At 42.8% G+C, this 13,891-nt stretch overlaps 1 protein-coding gene across 5 annotated transcripts in view; it reads right to left on the bottom strand.

Annotated features, from left to right (window-relative positions):
* The window catches only part of LOC117210201 (ankyrin repeat domain-containing protein 50), a 219,860-nt gene that overhangs the window by 97,946 nt on the left and 108,023 nt on the right, over positions 1 to 13,891 (bottom strand). For all 5 annotated transcript variants that reach the window (XM_033452976.1, XM_033452980.1, XM_033452977.1 and 2 more), the window contains exon 3: positions 7,051 to 7,129. The gene's annotated coding sequence lies outside the window, so the exon portion shown is untranslated. The remainder of the gene's footprint in view (positions 1 to 7,050; positions 7,130 to 13,891) is intronic.

Below are 13,891 nucleotides of genomic sequence, written 5' to 3'. Positions count from 1 at the left end.
GTGTTGTAACAAATACAGTAGCTTTTTCTTGCGTGTTCATCGTTCGCAAGTATCGAGACAACATGGACTTCGTATTAAAATTCTTCTGTTTAATTATAAAGCGATATTAAGATCGCAGGGAAACGTACTTGTCAGGTTTCTCTTCCGCGATATTCGCGTTAAAAGAACCTGAATATCTCGTAAAAGGAAAAAGAATCGAGAATCACATCGACCCTGACGAAATTAAATTGGATCCAACAAATTAAATTCGATACACGCTGCTTTCTTCGTCCTCTTCTTATTTTCCGTGTGGCGAAAATCCGCCATTAGGATCGAAATTGCGGTCGCCTCTCACATTGCTGCGATGCACCATCCTCGCGTGCACGTGTTCTATGCACGTCGGATGCACCGCTGCCAAAGAAGGCGTGAAAGCGGCGCTTGGGCGCGTAGATTTTGCACCAGGTACGGGCTCCATCGTGGCGCACACAACGCACGTGCGTGTCGGTGAACGGAGAATCGACGATAAATTAGCATTATCGATACGGCCGTGTAATACGCGGCGTATCGTGAACGAAAAACCAGTCGAAACCTGCTACATTTAGACGTGAACGCGAAATTACGACCAGTTGGTTGACTGTCGAGGAAATTCAATGGGGACACTGTGTCCATATTTGTCTTCTAATCTGGACAACTTATTTTACGATCGTCGAATAGTTTCCTGATCGCTAATTAGAATAAATTACAGCGTCGTTTTGCTGGCTCAACGTTCCTTACGCGCAGCTGTATATGCGTAAAGTCGACGTTGCGATCGTTTAAGCCTGCTTTCCTCAAATTCGAATTCTTCAATGAACGAACAAATTTTATGAGAATTCAACTAGCTTTAAATTAAAATTTCCTAGTCTTTAATTTCGTTGGTCGTAAAACGGTCACTCGCCCTTTCCTTCTCGCGTGTAATACGACGACCAATTATATTATTTATTCATATGGCTAACACATTTTGCTTTAGGTATAAATGCAACGTGAAAGAACATATCTCGATATATAATAAAAATACGAATCGTAATCGTAAAACGTTAATCGTGCGGAAGTGAAAGCGAATGTAAAGCGTTTTTGATGTACCTTAATTTCTCAAACGTGGGCAACGATTTGGAGAAGAAGCGTAGCCGGTGTGAGAGCGAGTTGCTGTGCGTACATATACGATTAATGCAACTATTACAAGCGTAGTTGGTCATGTGCATAGATGCGTGGAACAAGGGAAATCTCGCAAGCGTCCTCGAAGGAGCATCGAGCTTTAATACGTGGAGAATTCCCGAGCAGCCTACATAGTCGTTTACAATTTCGAAGGCGAACGTAGCAGCATCGACAACGAGTCTATTCCCATTCCAATGCAAACAGTCCGAGATCCGCTTTTGCGGATCGCAGTTGTGGCAAGTGGTCGAAATGGATTTAACAATTTCATAGGCAATAAAACGCAGAAATCTACGTTGCTTTTTCTCTATCGAATTAGCATACAGTATTTGTGTAATATCCTCGTGTTATTACATAGAATATATTTCGTTTATATTACAAAATTGTAAATGAGTCTTCGTGTCGTGTAGCAATGTGCAAAAAAGTACACAGAATGCATATAATATTGAAAACTATTAGAAGAAGGTATTGGTTACAATTTTTAGGAAATAGACGAAAGAAATTTCTATTTAATTATATCGATCGAGGTCAAGACGTTAAAACCCTCAAACCGTAAAACGACCGTGTGTCTACCCTCCATTATCGTTGATTTTCGATCGAATTCCCGACTTTATGCAGCCGCGACAGGGAACAGACGTACCGCACCGGGGAAACGCTTTCCTTAATTAGTCCCGGCACGGTCAGGTGCAAACCAGGAAGTCGTGGAAGTATACACAACTTTCCTTGCTCTCGCCGAGGGAGATTCATAGTTTGCGAATACGTACACGCGTGCATGTAGTCACGTAAAACATACGTGAGACGCGGGAGGAAGAGATCTGGCTCGCAGATACGTGCGAGCGTCTCTGCAGGATTCCCCGTTGCGAGCGGCGCATCCTCACGCGCATGCGTACGCGCACGCGCACGTGGTTCCGCGCCGCGTCGCGTACGCGCGCATTTTCGAATGGCAAGAAGCCAGAGTTGGGCAAAAATTCGAACGACGACTAACCAATAGTTTTATTCCTTTCCACCGACAATGTTATTTATTCGTAAAGCAAATGAAGGGAATTCGATGAATATAAATTACACAATTTGTAACCACCGATAAACCGCGGATGTTTATGCAATTTCAACTCCGTTGATAAAACGTTTTTACTGTCCACTAATACGCAGGATGCCCTTCGCAATTTTCAAACGGTAGAAAATGGACAAAAATTGTATGAAGTAAAATTCAATGGTTTCGAACGATACGTGAAAGTTTCGATTATTTTGATCTTAAGCTTTGGAACCATCGAACAATTTGAACAGGAACATCGAATAGAACGTCAATCCGACTCGGCAGCCTGTCCTTCGGGATCTTTCATACGACTCGCCGATCAAATTAAACGACTTTCGGTCAGATCTGTCGTTTTGAGCATTCGTTTAAATCGCCTCGACGTAAATGGAGGCCGTAGGGTCTGAAATGCACAGTTTCAGATCCGCCCTGAGGAAATAGACTGCAACGTACGCGCAAAGTGCGAGTACGATCGCAGCCAAAAACCAATATCACGGCATCTCACGGTCGCGAAAGTTGGAAATATGAAATTTCGTGGTTATATTCGGCTGAATCCTCGGCTCCTTCGAAATCTCACAGCTCCGATCTGCTCGTTTGCTGAAGAATCCAATTGTAAGTTCATTACCACGCACCAGCCATCGATCTAAATACTTATATTGCACCTGTCAAGACGCGAGCAGATCTTTTTCGCCCAAAAGACGTTATCGTTCGAGCGATCGTTGGAGGAAAGATAAACGCAATTAACGCGAGTCACCTTTGTAGCGGAGCGTGTCGACAGTGGAACGTACATAAATTGAACAACGGCAAAGGCGCGCGCGTCCTAAGCCGTGCACACAGTTGGGAAACCGGTTCCCGGTGGCATTTAGTGGCCACGTCGAGAGAGCCTGTGTACCGCATACGGTCGTGGAATCGGTTAAGTTACAACAAATTAACAGGTCGTTTATCGACTTCTTTCCCGTCGGCGAGGCCCATGCTGGCGCACCGTGGAAATAATTGAACTAAAAGCCGCAATTAATGGCCTGGTACCCTTGTAGACAATAAAGTAGCCGATCGTAAATAAATTGGCTCGCGCGAGTTACACGCCGGCTACCCAAACATTTTTCCTATGTTCCTTCTCGTACGTACACGTTCTACTTCGTTTATCGTTGGCCAATTGCTAACATCGATCGATATTTTCCAACGTGACTCACCTTTTCGGTCGATCCTTTTTTCGATTCCGGTAGGATATCGTAACGAACGCGAATGCGATTACGTATTCTCGGATGACAAAGATCTTCTTTTAAAATCTTCTTGAGATCGCGAGTAAATATTATCAGGCGCGCAAAATCTCTTTGGCAGCGAGAAATAATCAATTCCAACTTACAGCGGTTATGCATCCTATCAAGGGAATGACGATTATGTTCGTACTCTCTTCCTATTGTAGCTTCAGGGTTGGAGTTAAAGCGATTGAGACACGAAACTCGAATCGAAGAAATCGAAATGAAAATTCAGATGTTTGCAAATGCACCGTTCCAAATCTATGCAGAAATCTCTACGAGAGTAAAATCTACGAATCTCATTTCGACCACGCAGTACCTGCCTAATATTAATCGATTTATTTCTGAAGAGAAATTAGGGTAAGTTTGCAGAGTACCTGAGTCACCGACGTTTCTCACGATCTTCCAAATTTTATGATAAATACCAAAATCTGATCCAGCTCTAAGAAATGTATTCCTCGAGTAAATAATCGAGAAACCTCGTGATCTTTTAATTTTCTAACAGTATCCATCCAAAATAGAAGGCAAATCGATCACCTCCATTTTTCGTCGATTTCTCCGTATCTCGTTACATAAACAAGACGTGAAAAAGCGATACGAAACCGGGAAGACGATAATCTCGTAATTCGCTGAAACAAAACAGCACGTTTTTCACGTGGACGCAAACCTTTGGCGCATTTTCACGCGACACTAAAAAATCAGCGTAATTCTCGTCATCGGCGGCGCGCATCAGCCAAGTGCATTGCAAAACGAACACACTCGCGCCTACGAGACGGCATTCGCCCATCGCGTGGTGGTACGTGATCGCCTGAAACTATCGTAAGGTCGTCGTTTACCTCTCGTTAGCGGCGCGCATGCAAGAGAAAGTGACATTTACCACCCAAGCTCTATTATATCTCTCCGCGTGTTTTTCTTTTTCTCTCTCTTTTTTCCCCCCTTTATTTTTCATACGGACCCGGTGAATTAAAATTCTTTGAGAAGTAGCGTTCCAAGTTTCGCGCGGGTTACATCCTTTTCAACCGGTGGGACTCGAGACCGTTTCTCTTAATATCCCTTTCAGGGACAGGGGTGCATGAAAAAGACGTTGAATACGCTGAAAATAACCGTCGTGCAGCCGCTTTCAGACCGCCCTGTTAACGAGCCCCGCTGCCAGCGATATTCCAACATTCCCATGCACACGTGTCGATACGACTAAAAACGAACCTCACGACGACGACGACGACGACTGTATCTGCAAGAGTGGCGTTATCGCCGGCCAGAATTCATATCGTTCGCGTTCCCATGCGTATCGCGAAACGTATTCTTGGCATTTGGTAATTTTAATTTCACCCATTACATTAGCGATAGATAATTCTATCGAAACGTTGGTATAGAAATTTCAATGGTCTCGTTGTTACAACGTCACTACGATGATTTTCTAACGACTACGGCTACGGCTAGGTTTATGCAAATTTATTTTACGAGTACAATTAACTCTACGCCGATATAATGGGTCGCCGAGTTCCACGCTTTTCATTGTTTAGTTTCTCTGAAACGAAGGTGTCAGACTACGTGGCTCTCGCCACTTGCGAAGCTACGCGACTGCTAAAATACCGTTTGCTTTCGTTCAGTTCGGTTCTGAATACCACGAGGTGAGAAAGTGAACACTGTGCCCTCAGCGATTCGTATCATCGTCCAGTCAAGTCCTTGGGCAAGCAAATGCCAACGTTGGAAAAATTGTACGCTGTAAATTGTTCGTCTCGTATGTCTTGTAACTTTCTTACGATTTTAGTAAAGTAGCTTTTACGATCTTTTAGCTCATTCTTATAAATCGTTACATTTATTATCTTTGAAAATAACGTCTCAAAATAATTCCCAATAGTAAATTACACACTCAGAAATTTCGCAAATTTAGATCTCGAAATAATTATACTTTGACAAAGGTTGGCAAATTTCTTTATATTCAAGTGAAATCCTGCAATAACTTCCATCGATATTCGTTTATTACGAAGCTACCTATCAACAAACAAATTCCCATTTTTCCATAACATTGTCTGAGACGTTCATTTTTATTGCAAGATTGTTTAGACGTTTGACTAAAATGTCGCTAATAGTTAAACGGTAAACTAGGAACCATAACAAGTAGCTCGGAATTTTTCCAAATTTTCTTAAGATCCAAAAAACGGTAAGAAATCGCGCGTTACGTGAACCGCGTTGATGAAAAACCATATAGTCGGCCGAGGATTAAAAAGATCGAATCTGGGTAAATTATCGTCTCGCTTTTTAAATGTTAAAACGAGTACTACAATTGTGTAACGCTTGACGTGTTTTTGCCGATTACGAAGCAACTTACTCATCGTTGGGTCTTCAAATTTTTGAGAATTCTGGAGAAACGCACGAAGATCCACAAACTCAACGTCGACGTTTCGACTCGACCGCGACTTTACGCTGGAACTGGGACGGTATCGTCGCGGAACGTATTCAGAAGGTAAAGAGTATTCAGAAATAGACAAACAAATCTGATAGGATTTTCCTGTTTTTCTGTTTCGCTCATAGAGCGGAAGACAGAAGGCAGACACGGCGGGAGCTTCCTTTCGTTCGCCAGTAAAAAGCTCGAACTGTATACGGAATTTAGAGGTTTCGGTCAGTTGCGGATTAGATCCTCCCTTTTTCCTCTTTCTACGTCACACGCTTTCTACGCTTCAATGCCAACGCGTATTTTCTTGTCTTACGTTCGTGTATCACTTCGACAACGTGTTGCTAAATTGACTCGTATATTTTAGTAAGGCGCGTATTTCAGCGATCCACGCGTTGTTAGCAGAAACACGTGGCTCTTTATTTGCGTTGTATAGCGCATTTAAACACTCTGCTCACGTCGCCTTACGTAACTCTAAAAATCAATTGCGCGATCCCGTGTGAACTGGTCTGTTCCCTTCTCGATTCGCCGAGTGTAATTTTATTTTACGTTCTGTTGTGCTACGTTACTCTGCGCTCGCTGTAACTAAGAGTCACATATCGATAAATAAACGACGATAATAATAATAAAATGGAACGAAATGGCCGTGTATTTACGAGCGAAAGTGTAGTACACGTGTAAGTAGCTTTATCTATGAACGTCAGAGGATTTTCCCGTAATAGCGTCGACGCATCCCATCGGTCGGTTTCCCACGTTTTCACCGAGATCCCATAACACGGATGTAATTCCCCGGCTTTTCTCGGCTTCTTGCCGTGGCGAGCAACCAGCATTTTACACCGTTCACGGAACAGAAACCGAAATTTCATCTACCGAGGAAATTCCATCCGAGAGAATATGCAAATACTCCGTGTTCCTCGGTCTTATGGGATTTCGTTCGATTTCTTTTACCTTAATAAGCCTGCATCGTTTCTTCCGCTCGATTTCTTTTACCTCGCTAATTTCGTTCGTGTAACCTTTCCGCTCCGTTTCTTTTATTTTTCCTAATTCCGCTTACCAATTTCCGCATTCGATCTCTTCCTCTAACTTAGGTACGTTCCACGATTATCGTCGGTATCATCGGTAAAAGACGCGTTACGCATCGTGGACGAGGGTTTAACATTAGCATAAATAAATAAATAAGCCGAAATTACTCGATAGCTTACCCGTGCTTTACGAATGCGAGTAGAGCTTTTCAGAAATATCGGCGATCTTCTTCCACTGTCACGCGCGCCAGTTTCATTTCTGAAACAGAAATAAATCGATCGATTAATCCTATCGATTACTAGCATAATCGTGGATTTTCATTATTGCTCGTATCTTTCTAATGGCAAGAGGGTAACGCGAAGAGAAATTTTTCCACGCGGGGTTGAAACGTATCGATTAGATAATTGCGAATTTCGTTGTCGAGGAACAACGGGTCGCATGGATTATTATAATTGTAGATTTTGTTTGTTCTAGCAATTTTCTTAGCTCACCGACCAACTCTGAATAGCAGCTTTTATCGTTTAGATTTGAATAGGCCGATAGGTGGCCTTTTTAGAATTCTCTTGCACGTGCCCCGAGCGACGAAAAAATTAGTCTCGTTTGCTCGCGAAATTACTAGCACGATAATTCGCCCCGCACAGGCAAACAGTTATTTTGACTGAAAAATCAGCGGGAAAACTCGAGAAGAGCCGGCCAACAAAGGCAGCGGATAATACGAGCGGAAGAAATGGTACGCATTTTGTTCTGGAGAAGACTTGTTATTAACTTCGCTTCGTTTGTTGCTGCTTTAGAACAGAAGACGCGAGATAGGAGGACGGTAAATGGATCGAAATGTCGTCGGTGAAACGGAAAACTCGCAGAAGGTGTAATTTTTCTCGCCCATTCATTTCATATTCAAAATTGTGCTGGTTGCGAATTTTCGTTCAATCTAAATCCGATATCTAAAATTCGAACTGAAGTTCAAATTGAAATTCAACTTCGGATTCAGATTCGGATCTTCGAACTGAAATTCAAATTGTCGAGTTGAAAATTAGATTGGAAATTCGAATTGCAAAGCACAGATCTACGCGTCGAAGTGGAAATTCAAGTTTCAAATTCGCGTGCAAATTTTCAAGATCGCGTTAAGAATGTGCGAACTTGAATCCCAGTTTTAAATTCACCTTCAAACTTTCCACGTCGCATCCGAATTGCCAAATGCCACGTGTACGTAGACCGACGAACTTCGAATTCAAATCGAAGTATCCAAATAGAATTTCGAGTCTTCGGATTTGTATTTTAATCTACGAACTCGAACGCAAAACGGTTTCTGGGGGGAAAATCTCCCAGGGTTACCGCTTCGAGTACGCGTTGCAATTAAACTGATGTTTTTTATCTTTTTTTTTTTTTTTTCGTAGCCACGACACACAGATCAGAATAGAATATATTTTTACCGATCGTTTTGTCGGGCGGGCGCGATCGTGGTCGCACGTGTGCGTTCTGCGTTGCAAGCTGCACTTGTTTTGCTTGACGCAATGCGGCTACAGTCGTGGTACAGTTGGGAACGAGTAAACCACGGCAGAGGATTCTCGTTTTATCGTTCTGCCCGCTAGTCGAGGTACGTTCAACCATCGAAAATGATATAGCCTTTGTTTGGTGGAACGATCATCGGTTCTGCCAACGCACCGAACCAACCAAACACGGTCCAACGCACGTTGACTCTTTTTGCTGCGAAATTTTAACACGCCGCCGATCGTCACGCGCGCATTTCATGGAAATAACAGCATTTAATAAATTGGTCGCCTTAACTCTGGAAATGTTCTATTCTCGCAAAGAGAATTTCGCTTGGCGATCTTTATTTCTCCACGTTTTACATCCGTTGAAGCGAAAGTTTAATCAGCAACGATACGTTCAGGTTTACGTTCGATTTTACAAAAATTTCGCCGATACGCTGCACCTTCAGACGCTACACGGGCAAGCTGAGGTTATTTTAAGGAACACGGAGGCTCGTTTCGCGCGTTGGTTGTCAGAAAAGACGGGAATATCGTCGCTTCGAAGTCCTTCGCGAGATTATTCCGTTTATTATCGTTTCGGATTCGAACAAAATTTACGGACAATCACGAGATCGCGATAAAACACGCTACGACACGTTCGATCCGTTGTCCATTTGCGGCTCGAACGTCGTCCTATGGCGCGATCCAGATCATCACGAGCTTCTGACTCGCGGAACCGATAATTCCAGCTCATCCAACGTTACGTTCTCTCGTCAATTCGACACGTCGTTAAATAATTGAACGAGAAGATCCGCTTGATCGGACAAATGAGCCGGAACGCGGCTTAATTCGGCGATGATTAACGCGAAAAGAGACGAGAACACGGGAAGACAAAACCACGGGACAAAAGTAGAAACAGGCATGAGATTTTAGAGGGTGGAACAGCGATGAAACGCGACTTATTCACGCGTTTCTGGCTTCGCATAAAGGTGCCTCGTTTCGGAAAATATTACGCCCGTTTCCGGTGTCCGTCAGCGGTTACCAGCTTTGAGTTAAAACGTAATTTCACACCCCCATCTCTCTCTCTCTCTCTCTCTCTCTCTCTCTCTCTGGTCTGAACGACGACTGAAACGAAAGAATAGTGGAAAGCAGAGAGAAAGAGAAAGAGAGAGAGAGAAGGCCGAGGCTGTGTAGCGCAAAGGCCGGAAAATCCTAGTGGAAATGAAAAGCCTGGTAAAACGGAACATTATACATACAAATGGCGTCGTTAATAGATGTACACGCAGCGGAAACGTCACGGACGCCGCGGTTGTCCAAATGTTTTCCGTGTTTCCGCGCGGAACGCCGCTCTTAATGGCCACCGGGATACTTTTACTTAGCGCGCAACGAATCTCTGGCAAAATGTTTCTTCGTTAATCTCGCTCCTTTCTTTTATTACGGACTTTATTAGGAGGTTTCACGGCGAAATTCGCGTAATGGCCGGGTTACGAACTGGCAGCACGTTGCCAGTGATAGCGGCGCGGTGATATCTAGCGTCCTTTATATCCCGCTTTAGTGTCTCGCTCCACAGATACCTCTTTTATCTTTTTAACGCCACGGATATGATTTTTACGTGGGTGCTTTTGAATCTCTCGAGACATTCGCGCGGTTATACCTTCACATGGACTTAAATTGCTCGCAGCTTCCAGTTGCGATCGCTTCTTTCCTCCAACTTCTTTATTTCTCTATCGGAGTTGCTAGGAGCAGAGAAATCCTGCGATCGTAAAATATATAGCCGCGGAAAATATGCAGTTACAAAGCTACAGTACCTAAAACATGGCCCAACAACGGTGCATCCAACTCGATCCAAAGATTCCTCGAAGCGTAGAACACAGTCATAGAAAAGATCGGTCCGCTCCGGAAATGTTTTGGCTAAGTTCTACCATTCGATTAATTGGGACACTGGAGCCGTAGTTAGGTTTGACGTAACGAAGTTATATCCATAGCGTGCGTGATTCATTGTAAAAGTTCTTGCGTAAAGTTCAGCGTAAAAATAAACAAGCTGTAGCAACTGAGTAGCAAACGATATCTGACCACTGATGATCTTGAATAGGAAAGAAAGATCGCTTGACATTGATCGTTTAAAAACATCGTATAAGACGTGTTATTGCTCATCATGTGTAAAATATTCCTCGATTCGAGCGATCGAGAATCTTCGAGTTTTATTCGAAAGACCCTCCGGCTTCGAGACTAGTCTCTGATCCTACAGTTTAACCATTCTATTCGTTTTATTTTTACCAAACAGAGCGGACAATCATAAATACGTTAAGCTAGACTCTAGAAGTTTTTTTTTTTCTTCAGAAAAAACCCAACACCGTACCATACATCTTATTCACTGTCAACCTGGAACTGCGTCGCTATCCAATAACAAACCCGCCTATTCGTCATCGTACGATCAATCTTACCGAAGATACATCCTCCAAATTACCACTTTGCTTCCTTAACGAATCGACTTAGGCAGGAAACGGGCCAATTTTTCGAGCGAAAGTACGCTGGAACAAGAAACGAGCAGTGGAAAAGCGTGCGGAGAAAGGAGCGAGGGTCGTTGACGACGCAAACGCTCTGAAAAACACTTAACGGCCTTTTTCAGCTCTCTTCTCTGCTGTTGCCGACAACTTAACACTTACAGGACCAGTACCAGGGTACTTTAATTTATTCGGGCGTTCAAAAAATGATTTGTCGCTCGATGGTTGAGCATTTGCTCTTGTACGTTCCCCTTTAACCGGCTGATTTCTTTCGTCTTGCTTCTAACAGGATTTTGTGGCGGACAAACGGGCAGGAGCAGAAGCGCGAGGCAATGCCGAGGAACTCGCGTGTTTCGATCTGTTTGGACGTGAAACAAATTATTTAGTTCGTTCTTCTTTCTTTCTTTTTTCATTCGTTGGTTTTCTGCTTGTTGTCTTTGCTGAGCTTTCGTAACACGAACAGAGGGCAATAGAAACAGAAGTCAAGCGAAGATAAACGCAATTATTGGGAAATGAAGCGGGAGCAAGAAAGAAGAAAAAAAGAATAAATAGATAACGAGTGGCGGAATTAGCCGCAAATTTTCGCAAAATCAGCTAATTTTCCCTTCAAAGTGTTCCAAAAAAGTGAAAAATTTAAATTTCGAAAAACCCTCCCAGCGTTACCTGGGGAAAACTATTACCTAACGAATGAACTTTGATTTTTTGATTTCACATGATCCAGCACCAAGTTATCAGGGGCACCGCAATTCTACCTTTTTTCCGAGACACGTCCGAATAATTGCTGCCATTGCCGTATTTTTTAATATTTCTCCGTGAAAATTTTATACAATATTCTTCGAATGTCATACTTTAATGTACTATTGGTTTTAATAAAGAGGTTTTAACTGTGTCGTCAGAAATAATTCACAAAAACATGCCTTATTTTGTACGAATTAACCTTAGCCACCCTTAAAATCGGAGGGACTCGTTAAATAATTTTCTTTCATCTGAAAGCAACGATTCTTCTAACAAAAATAAATAATGACAAAATTACGTAATCGTTAGGAAGTACGTACAAAGCTGTGTAAAAATTGTTTCAACTAAATACATGGTGTTTTAAAAAGATACGCGTATGCTCGGAATTTAATTTTATAATTTCTGCCCAACCATTGTATCTCATTTTCTTCTATTGGATTCACCAGGCACTTACGAAACGCCGCTCCCGCCAAGATCTTTGCCTCGTTGAAACGGTTTCTGGACGCGGGAGCGCGATCAGCTGTGCACCAATAACGTACTTATGGACCACCCGTAGACTCGTCCAAGGGACTTTTTTGCTCCACGCTTTTTAGTCTTTTCAAGTTTTACGCGTCTCGGATTTTTTAGTTCTTTAGTCTTAGTCCAACCTAACCCACCTAATGACAAAATCCGCGATCATTTAGTTGCCAACCGAATATTTACATCGCGAAAATATCTAATTCCTAACAAGCAGCTGTTAGCCTAAAAAAGATTCATAAAAATCGTTCGTACTCGTCGTTGTTACGCGAGAATATGTCTTTAAGAGCGCAGAAACCTGCAGAAATCAGACTAGAACAGAGATAAATCTCCATTGAGCGGAGCCAGTTGGGCTTTGCGAGGCTTTGGTCGACACGTTTGCAGACTCCGCAAGGCCAACACGGCTTTCTTCTTGTTTCGTCTTTCGAGGCAAGGCATTGCCATTGGTTTCTTGCGTGGCTGTAAAACACCGAAGTACAACAGGGTACACGGTGATCCTGGCGCCGCGACGCCCCATAATCCCGACGACGTTGCCCCGAAACTTTTTCTCTCGCTACTTTCTTAACGAGGAGACATGGCTGAGAAATGTTTGTTGGCTCGCGTATCAACGTCATCGCGTTAATTAATTGCCTGATCTTCGTCGGGAGGAAATAAACAGGAAAATCGAATAACACGCTTCACTGTTGCTTTTGCGTTTGGATTGTTTTCGCTTGGTTGAGTTTCGTTGCAAATTGTACGATTTATCTTACAATCTGGATATCTGGTTGATAAGTGCGGAAAAGTGAGCTCGTTAACTGGATCATCCCTTAACTAACCAGCTGACTGTTATCGACGAGTATACTCGTCACGAAGAAATGACGATAATCCGAGTTACGACGAGTAACTTTTCGCTAATAAAATTAATCATCGCTTACTCTTTGCCACACATTTTAGTTGACACGCTTTTCGAAGAGGTCGCAACTGATTCAAAAGTTTCATCGTCACGGAATTTAATGCGGAAATTACTTTCGAAGAGATCGATAGAGGCAAATCGATTTCTATCGCTCTAATCCGTGAAAATTTCCATACCATGTGATTTATTCTTCAACGTAAAAGCACATCGAGTCCGTGCATAAAGTGACTACGTATTATGCTCGTTACTTCATCTTCATTGACCGACAGATTAAAACGAGACAAACGAGTGGATGGAAATGATGAAATAATCCTGAAGCTCGAAGCTATGTCCAGTCCTAATCGAGTTAACAGAATATTTATGTACGACCGATGCGCTGTGATTGGACGAGTTTTTGGAAATGTTGGCGCTGCTACGGTACGGGAGACCTTGTTCGGCGGCTAAACTATTGGTAAACTATCGGCTCGTAGGCATTGAGTTTTACGATCGCGGCTGTTGGTTTGGCATAGTTGGAAAGGCTGATTTACACAGTGGCTGGTATACAGCGGCACGAGTTTTAGGCTGCAGCTTGGTCGCAAGGCGTTAACACCGGTATATGTACTCGAATGTCAGCGATATAACTTTCTCTTTCTTTCGACAAATACAATTGCAATGTTCGAACTTGCTCTTCTCGTCCCTGCAAATTGTTCGCTTTGGTTATTAAACGTTTTATCGTCGACTACGCTAGTCGACACAACAGCCTACTTTCCTATTGCGATTATTTATATGGACATTTAACCTTTAGCAATAAATATAAATGACGTTAACAATTACCATTATTATTTCCATAGTATCGTATCACCTCTATTTATTCATCGTCCATCAACGAACTTCCAACTCGACCAACACAGTTAGCCGAGAACTA

This window comes from Bombus bifarius, unplaced genomic scaffold (assembly GCF_011952205.1).
Source record: "Bombus bifarius isolate JDL3187 unplaced genomic scaffold, Bbif_JDL3187 scf7180000008199, whole genome shotgun sequence".
Taxonomy (NCBI): Eukaryota; Metazoa; Arthropoda; class Insecta; order Hymenoptera; family Apidae; genus Bombus; species Bombus bifarius.
This window is presented reverse-complemented; position numbering and strand designations above follow the sequence as displayed.